The following is a 10,830-nucleotide window of genomic DNA, read 5'->3' as shown; positions in this document are numbered from 1 at the left end:
ACCTTTGGATTCAAGGTTCTAAGATGCCTGGTCCCGGGCTCAGCATGGACCTGGGTACCATAAACCTGCATTGCCGTGTTGGGGACAGCATGGGGTGCAGAGAATCATTTCACAGCCAGACAGATGTGCCAGGCAAGACGTGACGGGAAGTACTGGACTGGTCGGGGACCAGCATTTTCCCCTAAAATCAAGACAGCTTAGCCTTGATCCTGGAGGACAACTTTCTTCTGTGTCTTCTCCCAGCCATAGTCACTGTTGCCTGTAAAAAAAGTAAAAAGCAAACCAATTACCAGGTCTAATTATCTCCCTTCTTTCTCCTCTTGGTAGCCGCTGCCGAGGCTCTTGCCAAAACTCTGCTTCACCAACACCCTGATCCAAAAAGCCCCAAGTTAGCGAGAGAAGGCTTTGCCAGCGCAGAGCAGCTGTAAGGCTTCCCAACACCAAGACAGGGTGCAGGAGTTCAGCGCAGGAGCTTCAAAGCAACTCTCTCCCAGGAGACCCCTTGGCCTCCGCGTGTGGACAGAAAAGAAGTAGTGGCGCCGGCCACCTGGAACTGCACCAGAAAATGAGGCAGTGGCCACCAGCAGCCACTTGCCCTGACTGCCCACCCACCCCGGGAAGTGGGGAAGCTGTTTAACGGCTCATTTGTGCTGGTAGTGGGAGCTGCCAGGTAAGGGTGAGCTCCACGGCCATTTCTGTCCAGGCTTGCTTAGAGCTGAGCCCGAGCCCCCCAGCTGAGCTTAGCTGGGAGGTGGGCCAAGGGCTCTCAAGGGGACACTGGGAAGCCCTTCAGGCACCACGCCAATGCCTGTGCACACCTCCTTGCCCTTCCAAAGTAGCTGGCCTGTCTCTGCCCAGCCTGAGACCTGTTAGTCTCCTCTTGCTTGGAGCCAGAGGTAGCTCACTCCTGAAGGATGCCCCGAGCTTCGAGGCTCTCTTTGACTCTTGCCATAGTGACAGCCTCTAAAACCCCAGTCGCCTCGGGGGCCTGGCCTTGTGGGAGCCACCAGGAGGCCATCTACTCAGCCTCCAACATTGCAGCCTCAGGGGAAGAAGGACCAGGTGCAGTTCACGAAAACTGAGAAGAAGCTGGAGTGCCTTTGGGCTGGTGCTTTGAGAACAGGCAGGTATTGTGTGGTTGGGTACAGAGCGGGTATAGAATACCCATCAGTTCACATACAAACACCATCCCAGCCTTGAGCGGGGAGGGAGCAAGGGCCTTCCAGGAGCCTGGGTGATCTCCCACAAGAATGGAAGAAGGAAGGCTGTGTCCATGAGGAGGGTGGTGACCCACACCCAGAAGAAAGCAGGCCCAGACGCCAAGACGGACATGCTTCCCAGCCCTCACCCCAACGCACACAACAATTCCATAGATCTCAGAACATATGCCTGAGACACCTCCGCGGATACGGAAATTCCATCGGTCAGGGATCAAAGAATGTTTTCCTAAAATCCTTTGGTGGGGATTAGTTTCTCCACATGTCATCATGCTGGCCATCAGCAAATAATTACTGTCTGTGTGGTCAAAGGTCAGTGTGGGCCCTCCCAGCCCCTGCATCCTGAAGACAGACTGTAAAGGGCAGCAAGGCTTAGCTAGATCTCGAGCAACCAGACATAGCTGGCTTGCAACTGGTCAAACACAGGAGACACAGAGCACCTCATCTCTGTGCTGAAGTCAAAGCTTTGCATGTCTTACCATTTTTCTCTTTCACAGTGGCTGGAAGGCTGGGAAAGGTGAGAAGGGAATAAAAGCAGGAGAGAAATTGGGTGAGAGCACAATGGTGTGTGGAGAGAGTGATAATAGAGTGAGAGGTAGTGGGCCTCGGGGAGGGAGCTGTGGGAGGGCGGCTCCCAGGTCTGAGTGGGGAAGGAGACAGGCAGACACCTAATCAGTCATTGTTTCCCCTGGGGCTGGGCTTATCTTCTCCATCTGTCCTCCCACAGTCAGCCAGGGCTCCGGACTTGGTAGGTTTCCCTTTCTCCCTTTACTTACTGTGATGAAGGGTGTAGTTATCAATGTCCTGGTTCCTGCAGCCCCAGGCGGCCACACGAAGATCCCAGGTCAGTCCCTCACCCTGTGGCCTCTAAAAAAAGATAAAATCCAGGCAGAGGGGGTGGGAGGACCTTCCTCACCGTCTTTCCAGTCATCAGTGGCCACTCCAATGCCCTCTTTCGCAACTGGTCATCTCTGCCACTAAGGTCGCCGTGTTCTGAGTACCCCAGCCTCCCCCTGGAGAAGGGCTGCACCCGCTCCTTAAAAGTTTGTCTCTGTGCCTTTGCTTACACCTTCTCTGTATCCTAAAGCCTGCCCATTCCATCTGTCATAATCTGACCTTTATTTTTAAAATCCAGCTCCTCTGTGCAGCTTTTCCTGATTCCCATTCCCAATTAACCTGTCCCTTCTCTGCTCAGAATTTTGTGACCTGAATGTAAACACTGCTTATGAAAGCCAGTAGTGCTTACAGCTGTAGCCTTCTTCATGCTGTGTCCATCCCCCCTCACAAAACTCCAGCGAGTACCAGGTAGACACTTAGGACGTGTTGATTGACTTGTTGGACTTGAGGACATGACAGCTGTGATCAATCAAGAGTCCACAGTCACCATTTCCCAGGCCACCCGGACAGTTTCCACAGCAGAGCCTGCTGCTGAGTGGAGATGTCCTCCGAGTTATTTATTTATGCAGTTATTGGTGTTACTTTTATTGTTAGTATTATTGATATTCTTTTCTTGTCATTTCGCAGAGCATCCTTGATCAAGTATTCTGCTTTCTTTGCCAACTGCACCTCCCTTCCCTCTGCCAAACTGACTCGTTTTCCTCTTCCTTAAGAAGGCACATAGGGAGGGTGGGAGGGAGGGAGACGCAAGAGGGAAGAGATATGGGAACATACGTATATGTATAACTGATTCACTTTGTTATAAAGCAGAAACTAACACACCATTGTAAAGCAATGATACTCCAATAAAAATGTTTAAAAAAAGGCACAATTCTCTATCTTAAGAACAAAACAGAACAAAACAAAACTTTGATCCCCTAACTGTCTTGGACTTATTTTATTGCAAAACTTCTTAAGTAATATGTATGTTAGTGTCCTGAGATTTGTTTTCCACTTCATAATTTTACTGAGTTTATATACTTAAGACTATTCTCTAATTTTCTTATTATCTTTCAAATCCAAAGGGATTTTCTTTTTTTCTTATTAGTTATCCATTTTATACATATTAGTGTATATATGTCAATTTATTATTTTTTTTACATCTTTATTGGAGTATCATTGCTTTACAATGGTGTGTTAGTTTCTGCTTTATAACAAAGTGAATCAGTTATACATATACGTATGTTCGCATATCTCTTCCCTCAATTTATTATTAATTATATGTTGATTTATTAATTAATGCAAACACTGTTCATCCAAATGCTCTAGGGCACAGTCTAAAAAGAAATCCAGAACATTTTTAAAACACGATAAAAATAACATTTACCAGCCTAGGAATAACTGAAGTTCTATTTCTAGACCTTTTGTTCCAGCAGTGATCCCCTCCCTCCCCAACCGCAGCCCCCATAACCCCCTACCAGTTGGTTGTCCCCTTTTCCCACCTTCCCCACCGTGCTTCTTTGGTGATGAACAGAATTCCTGCTAGTGATTGCTAATTGGGTTAATGGAGTGACTGCGTAATTGTCCTCTCCCTGCAGCCCAGCCCACCACACTGGCTGCTCTCTGACTACCTGCCTCTCATCTGTTCCAGGATCACTAATTTGCAACAATGACTTCCATTGTCGTCCACAGCTGGGACTTTGGGGTTTTAAGTGAATCTCCCTAAGGCCGAGAACAGAAGATGCTGCTATTTTGGTTTGTCTCATCTACAATGGGGCCATTCTCTGGAGTTTCTGGGCAGTGCGGGGCTGCCCGGGTGAAGGGGAAATCTGAGCAGTGATGGGACCCAGGCCAGAGCGCAGTGTGCTGAGGAGGGAGGGGAGCAGGCGGGGGTAAAATTCTGACCTTTTTTCCCCAGCGACTTGGGTTTGCATTTCATTTTAATCAGTTTCAGAGGAAACTGACAAGGCAGGAGCCTCGGAATCTCAGTGCCCCCTGCCATTGGCCTCCCGTCTCCAGAGCACAGCGGCCAGGGTTGGGCAGCATCTGACCTGGCCTGACCCACCTTCCCCCAGAGGAGGCAATACTGAGGGTGGCCTTTCTGATCCCCAAGGCTCAATGGGAGCCTGTTCTCTCTCAACACCCTTGGACAAAACAAGGCTTTTCCCCCCTTGTTTTTTGAGGTGTTTTCATTCTGCTTGAAATGTTTCACCTTAAAGGGAGAATTACCTGCCCAAAGTACGGCAATGTTAGCATCCTTGGCATGGGGTTCAACTGGGGCAGCGAGAGACAGCCTCCATGAACTCTGCCGTATGCCTGGGGGACGGCTTTGTCGGTGAGGGTGGCATGAGGGTGCTAGCACAACCTTTGGTCTCTAAGCCCCTCTGAGCATGGCTCTGGGAAGGGGCTTTGTTTCTTAGGGTGACTTCTATCTCGGCCTGTGTCCCTCCCTCCATCCCTCCCTTTCCTACCCCGAGCCTGCAGCCTCAAGGTGATCCTTACTGTTCCTATGCAGCTCCGGGGGGGCTTCTGATCACAGAATCTGCTGGATGTGGGTCCTGGAGGTCAGCTCTGGGCTTCATACAGTCACACTCTTGTCTTTACCTCCTGACCACCCCTCCCCCCCAAACACCTGGGAGGGCAGGGGATGCTTAGACCTGCTTGAATCCCCATCAGTATTTGTTTCTGCCTCCAGTTTTGATTATTTATAAACTTGCCTTATCCCTGCAGCCTGCTCTGCTCTCATTAGCGTGTAAGCTTTTCACGCACATCTTTGTTTTCAGTGTAGAACACCTGGTAGCGTGACTGACAGGGAAGAGGTGCTCGATAAGTAATGAATGAATTAAACTGGGTTGGAAGTTCCTGGCAATTAAGTAAGAGCTGAGGCTTTCTCCGAAAAGGAAAAGTTGAGATTGAGCAAAAGGTAATACAGCGCACCAGTAACCTCCTCAGCTAAACTAGGGGTATGTGCTGCATGCGGACCATGAAAAGGCTGAAGTCAGCAGTCAGGGACCCGTCTCCGCGTGACCGTCTGCACACCACTGCCCTCCACCGGACACTGGGCCAAAGCTGCCCCCGACCTGCAGCTGCGTCAGGATGTCCTCAGGTTTCCTTCCCTCCCCGTTCTGGATCCAACTCCTAGGCAAACCGGTTTCTCAGTTGCCTTCTCTTACCAGGTTTGTTACACTCTGACTGCTCTGCCTTGAATCCATGAGACCTGGGAAGGCACAAGAGGAACAGCGGCTTCTTTGACTCCGGTGTATCGTGGGTTCCACAAATGCTTATTGCATGAAAATCAACATAGTAACGCGCAGTTCCTGGCGTGCCAGCAGCACTGTGGACTGTCATTATGATTGTTAAGTAAGAAGCCACTTAAGAACCTACTCCTATTCGTAGTCTACAACCACTATGGTGCTGACAGGTTTTAGAAGACAACCGAGGAGGACAAAAAGCTCCAAGGAAAGAATTTGAAAACAATCAGTCATTTCTAACTTAAAAACAACAACAGACCTTCCTCCTTAGGGGAAAGAGAGAGGAACAGAAGAGTAAACACATGTATCGCCTAATCTTGTGGAATGGACTGCTCTCTGCTGTACTGTGACACATTTTCTGTCTTCAATTGTAGGTATTTGAGAATTTGCCTTATTATCTCTGCCCCTGACCTCACTAGCTTATAAATATTTTGCCCAACACAATCACTGGCCCTTGAAAGTTCTGCGATACATAGGTATTAAATTCCTGGCAGTCAAATATAATACACGAGTGGCTAATAATTTGCCAAATGGCCATAGTAAAATAAGTTTAAAAGGAGGCATCACATTTATGGCTTATAAATTGCTTCAATTTGCTGAAAAATTGTTTTCACCTCCCAAAATTAAACTCAGGGGTTAGCCCCGGGGTCTGGCAGGCTTTTGGATATATGAATCTGAAGCTCAGGGAGGAAGCCTGGACTAAGCAGCGTGGAGGTGGAAGTGGAAACCCAAAGAACGACAGAAAGAACTACAGAGAGTGCAAAGTCTGGTATCTTGGGGCCCAGTGGTCAAGTGCTGAAGGGCCAAAAGGGCACAGGAGGCTAAGACAGAGCCAGAGTGGGAAAAGCCAGAAAGGTCGAAGGAGGAGCAAAGAAGGATGGAGTCAAAAAAGCCAAGCAGCTGGGAAATTGTAAGGATTACGGGGTGGTCCATGGCCTCAGATGCAGCTGAATAATCTGGTCAAGAAAAGATTAAGAGCTGTCTGCTGGATTGGGAAATACGAAGGTCACTAGTGACCCTGAGAGCAGTTGGTGACCTCGTGAAAGCAACTTCAGTTGAGGGGTGTGGTGGGGACAGAGTGGAAGACACTGTAGTGGGAATGGAATCGAATGGGAGGCAAGGACAAGAAAACAATCACAGGAGGCAACCAATGCAGGCGAAAGAACAAGGGCTTTTGGTTTTGACCTTGCACCCAGGCTGGGCTCCACCCATCCAGCTTCCCTACTGTCACTAGTGACATGTTCTAAAAATCAAAATTAATCATACCACTTCCTGTTGTTATTAACATCTGCTAGCTTGCCAGTTCCTGAACAATGGAGAGCATAGGCCAGTGCCAATCTGTTTCGTATAATTTATTTCTCAGACTTGGTTTCTTCATCACTTGTAAAGGAGAGACGCACAGGTCCATAATCCCTTATCCAAAATCCTTGCAGACACCTATCTTTCGGAATTCACAGCTTGCTGGACTCTAGAAAGGTAATATGGTACACATGCCATATATTACATAATACCTCCAGCAGAGACTAGGCTCCACCCTATAATCAAATACACCAAGTTGGACAAATAAAGACTACAAATAGGCTTATGAGAGGTCAGGTCAAGTTTTCTACCAAGATATCAAGATACTTCTGTTTTTCAGAGCTTTTCAGACTTTCGGAATTATGATAAGGGCTCGTGGACCACCCTCACAGGGTTGTTTTAGTGCTCAAATGAGATACGTGTGTGAAGATGAAGCCAAAAGGATAACCACAAAGGGTGCAGAGGCCCTGCTCTTCCTGACTCTGGGAATGAAAGGAATTTTTCTTTTGTGACGTGCAAGTGTGAGCAGTTTATAAAGGACACTCTTTGATAGCCCTTCGGAAGCTATTTCTCCACAGCTGGAAAGAATAACCTACTTTAAAGAATGCACCCAAGTGTGGCTGGGAACATTTGAATGAAGAAGGGCCTCTCCCTTCTTCCTCATCTTGATTTCTCTCTCTAGGGGCTGGGCTGGGCTAAGCTCGGGGGATACTGGAACTCATCATGGGAACCCTCACAATGGAAATCACTTCTTTATTGTCACCCTGCCTTCTAAGCTGTGATCTCGATGAGGCAGGGACGAGGTCTTTCTTGTTCACTGCCGGGTCTCCAGTGCCTAGCACAGCTCCTGGGGCTTGCCCAGGGTGGGCACTTGATATATGTTTTGCTGAATTGAATCGATCTCTTATGTTCCTCATTGTGATGAATGCAAAGTTGGCATTGTCTTCACTCCCATTGTTTTCACCTTCAGGCAAAAACCCCTCCTCCCGGAGGGTCATTATTTCTGACTCTGCCCTCTCTGCCTCGTCCTTTATGGCTCCCCCAACCCCGTTCTCATTAACTGAGGATTTGGGCCGCTGGCTCACAGCCTTCTCTTACATCTTATCCCCTTTCTTACTCATATGTGACTTTGATCCTTGTATGGACAACCCGGGAACCATTCTCCTCCAAAATGTTAAACCCCAATATCTCATCTGACCATAACTTCAGTTCCTCTTTCCTATTATATTACCTTCAGATTTCCTAGAGACCTGGTCCCTTAAACTCTCTCTTTTGGCCCAATTAATTATCCCATGATTTATCACTTCAACTGCTCTCTTGCCTGTACCTTCAACATTTTTGTCCCCTTGTCCTTCTGCCTTGCATACCCTGCAAATCCCTACTATCTGCCTTTTCCATTCTAAGACCCAAGCTTCTGGATGGTGCTGGAGACCATCCAGATTGGGGCAGATGTGCAGATTGGAGCAATTCCCAGGGTATGATCTACAGTTTCAGCTGGGCCTTCAACTCTGTTTGATATACTTTTTTTTTTTAAGTTTCTGGTCTGCTTCCTTACTCATTTCACACAATGGCTTTTCTAAATCTTCGCAAGGCTCCAAACCCACTCTTGCCCTCCTACCTTAGAAGATGGCCTTGCCTCTTAGGTGGCAAAGAAAGTTTACCTTCTTGTCCTCGTATCTACATATTCACCTATATCCTTACCCACCTTACCCTCCTTCCCCACCACCTCAAAGGCAATGGTGAATCTTCTGTTTTCATACATCTGTGCCTTTAGTCCTCCCCTTCATGTTTCCCCTGAAATCTTGCTTTCCTCTTTCTCTTGTATTATTTAATCTCTTACAATTCCTTCTGTGAAAGTTATAAACAGGGACAAAATCTTTCCGTCTTAAACAATAACACTTTCTTTACCGGTGTCTTTGGGCCATCTTCTTACCTCCTCTTCTTTTTTTAATTTTTATTTATTTAACATCTTTATTGGAGTATAATTGCGTTACATGTTGTGTTAGTTTCTGCTGTATAACAAAGTGAATCAGCTATACGTATACACATATCCCCATATCCCCTCCGTTTTGCGTCTCCCTCCCACCCTCCTTATCCCACCCCTCCAGGCGGTCACAAAGCACCAGCTGATCTCGCTGTGCTATGCGGCTGCTCCCCACTAGCTATCTGTGTTACATTTGGTAGTGTATATATGTCCATGCCACTCTCTCACTTCGTCCCAGCTTACCCTTCCCCCTCCCCGTGTCCTCAAGTCCATTCTCTATGTCTGCGTCTTTATTCCTGTTCTGCCCCCAGGTTTGTCAGAACCATTGTTTTTTCTTTAGATTCCATATGTATGTGTTAGCATATGGTATTTGTTTTTCTCTTTCTGACTTACTTCACTCTGTATGACAGACTCTAGGTCCATCCGCCTCACTACAAATAACTCAATTTCATATCTTTTTATTTTCTTCCACTTCTGTTTGTGGTTAAGCTCTTATAAAGGAGAGTATAAAGCAACTGCCTTCACTTTTCTACCTCTTCAGCCTCTTTCAGTCGGTTCTACTCGAACCCCAGTCTGACTGAGGGTTCTCTGGTTGAGGGTCGCCAATGGCCTCCCAATGACTACAATCAGTGGACTCATTTTAGTTCTCTTTGTACTGGCTCCCTACCCGCCACCTGACACCACTGACTACTCCCTCCTCAAAACCTTCTCCCCGCCACTTCCCAGACACTCCTGGTCTCCTTTTATCCCTCTGATAATTTCTGCTTCGCCTCCTTTGTGAGCTCTACTCGCTCTCTCTAACCCTTTGTACATGTGGCTGTTTCACAGGATTTGTCCTTAGTCTTCTCTTCTTATGCTGTGTCCTCTCCCCAGGAAGGCTCAACTAAGACCTATCTGCTGATGACTCCTATTTCATACCGCTCCTGGAGTTACCGATGGAGATACCCAGCTAAGTTACCAGACATCTTCACCTGCATGTCCCAAAGATATTTCAAACTCATCAAGTTCACAACTGAACTCACTGTCTTCCCCAATCTCCCCCAGACCTTTTCTTCTTCCCTTTCCCCTGCATCAGTCAGTGGCATCACCACCTCCACTGGCCCAGGAATCATTCTACTTTTTCCTCTCCTGCATACCCCACATCATTCACTGAGTAAATCTCAAAACTGTTTCCTCCTCTCCGTTCCTAAGCTAGTGCCTTAATTCAGATCCATGGCTTTTTTGTTGTTGTAAAATATTGGCTATATTCCTTGTGCTGTACAATATATCCTTTAAAACATTTTTTTTGGAGTATAGTTGTTTTACGATGTAGTCTTAGTTTCAGGTGCACAGCAAAGTGAACCAGTTGTACATATACAATATATCCACTCTTTTTTAGATTTCTTTTCCCATATAGGTCATTACACAGTACTGAGTAGAGCTCCCTGTGCTATACAGTAGGTCCTTTTTAGTTATCTATATGCCTGTATTACTGCATGAGCATCTTAAGAGGTCTCCCCATCTCCAGATTTGCCACTTCACTTCAGTCTTTGTGTGAAGCTGGAGCCCTATAATATGCAAATCAGCTTAAAGCCCTTGCATGGGCAGGAAAGCTAGAGTGGCAGAAAGCAGGTCAGTGATTGTCCGGGGTTAGGGGTGCAGGTGGTGGGATTGAATATAAAGAAGCATAAGGGAACTATTCTGGAGATAGAGATGTTCCTTATCTTGATTGTGGTATCTGGTATATGGGCATATATCCGATGGTTTTAATATATAAATGTGTGTGTGTGTGTCAAAATGCATCAACCTGTACATTTAAAACTGGTGTGTTTCATTGTACAAAAAAAAATTCTTCAATAAACTTGATTAAAGAAAAATACCCTTCTATACCACTCCATTGCCTGGAGAACAAAGTTCAAATGTCTTCTCCTGGCTTAAGTGATGACATGATTTCTTCCCTTGATTCTTTTCTTCCCCCATCCCCCAAATACCTATCACATTAAATACACTACAGATCTAAAGTGGGCCTAGATATCCTGTCCTGCCTTGCCCACCTGTTGGACATCCACCATGTTTATCTAGATTCGGCTTGTGCCATCACTATAGCATCCCCCCACCCACACGTGATCACTCTTCCTTTGTGTTCTATTAACACGACATAAATATCCATCACATAAAGTTTTCGGTTGCATTCTTGTGTTTATGTCTCCTCTCGCTTTTACTA

This window comes from Orcinus orca, chromosome 1, assembly GCF_937001465.1.
Source record: "Orcinus orca chromosome 1, mOrcOrc1.1, whole genome shotgun sequence".
Lineage (NCBI taxonomy): Eukaryota > Metazoa > Chordata > Mammalia > Artiodactyla > Delphinidae > Orcinus > Orcinus orca.
Note: the sequence above shows the minus strand (reverse complement) of the source record.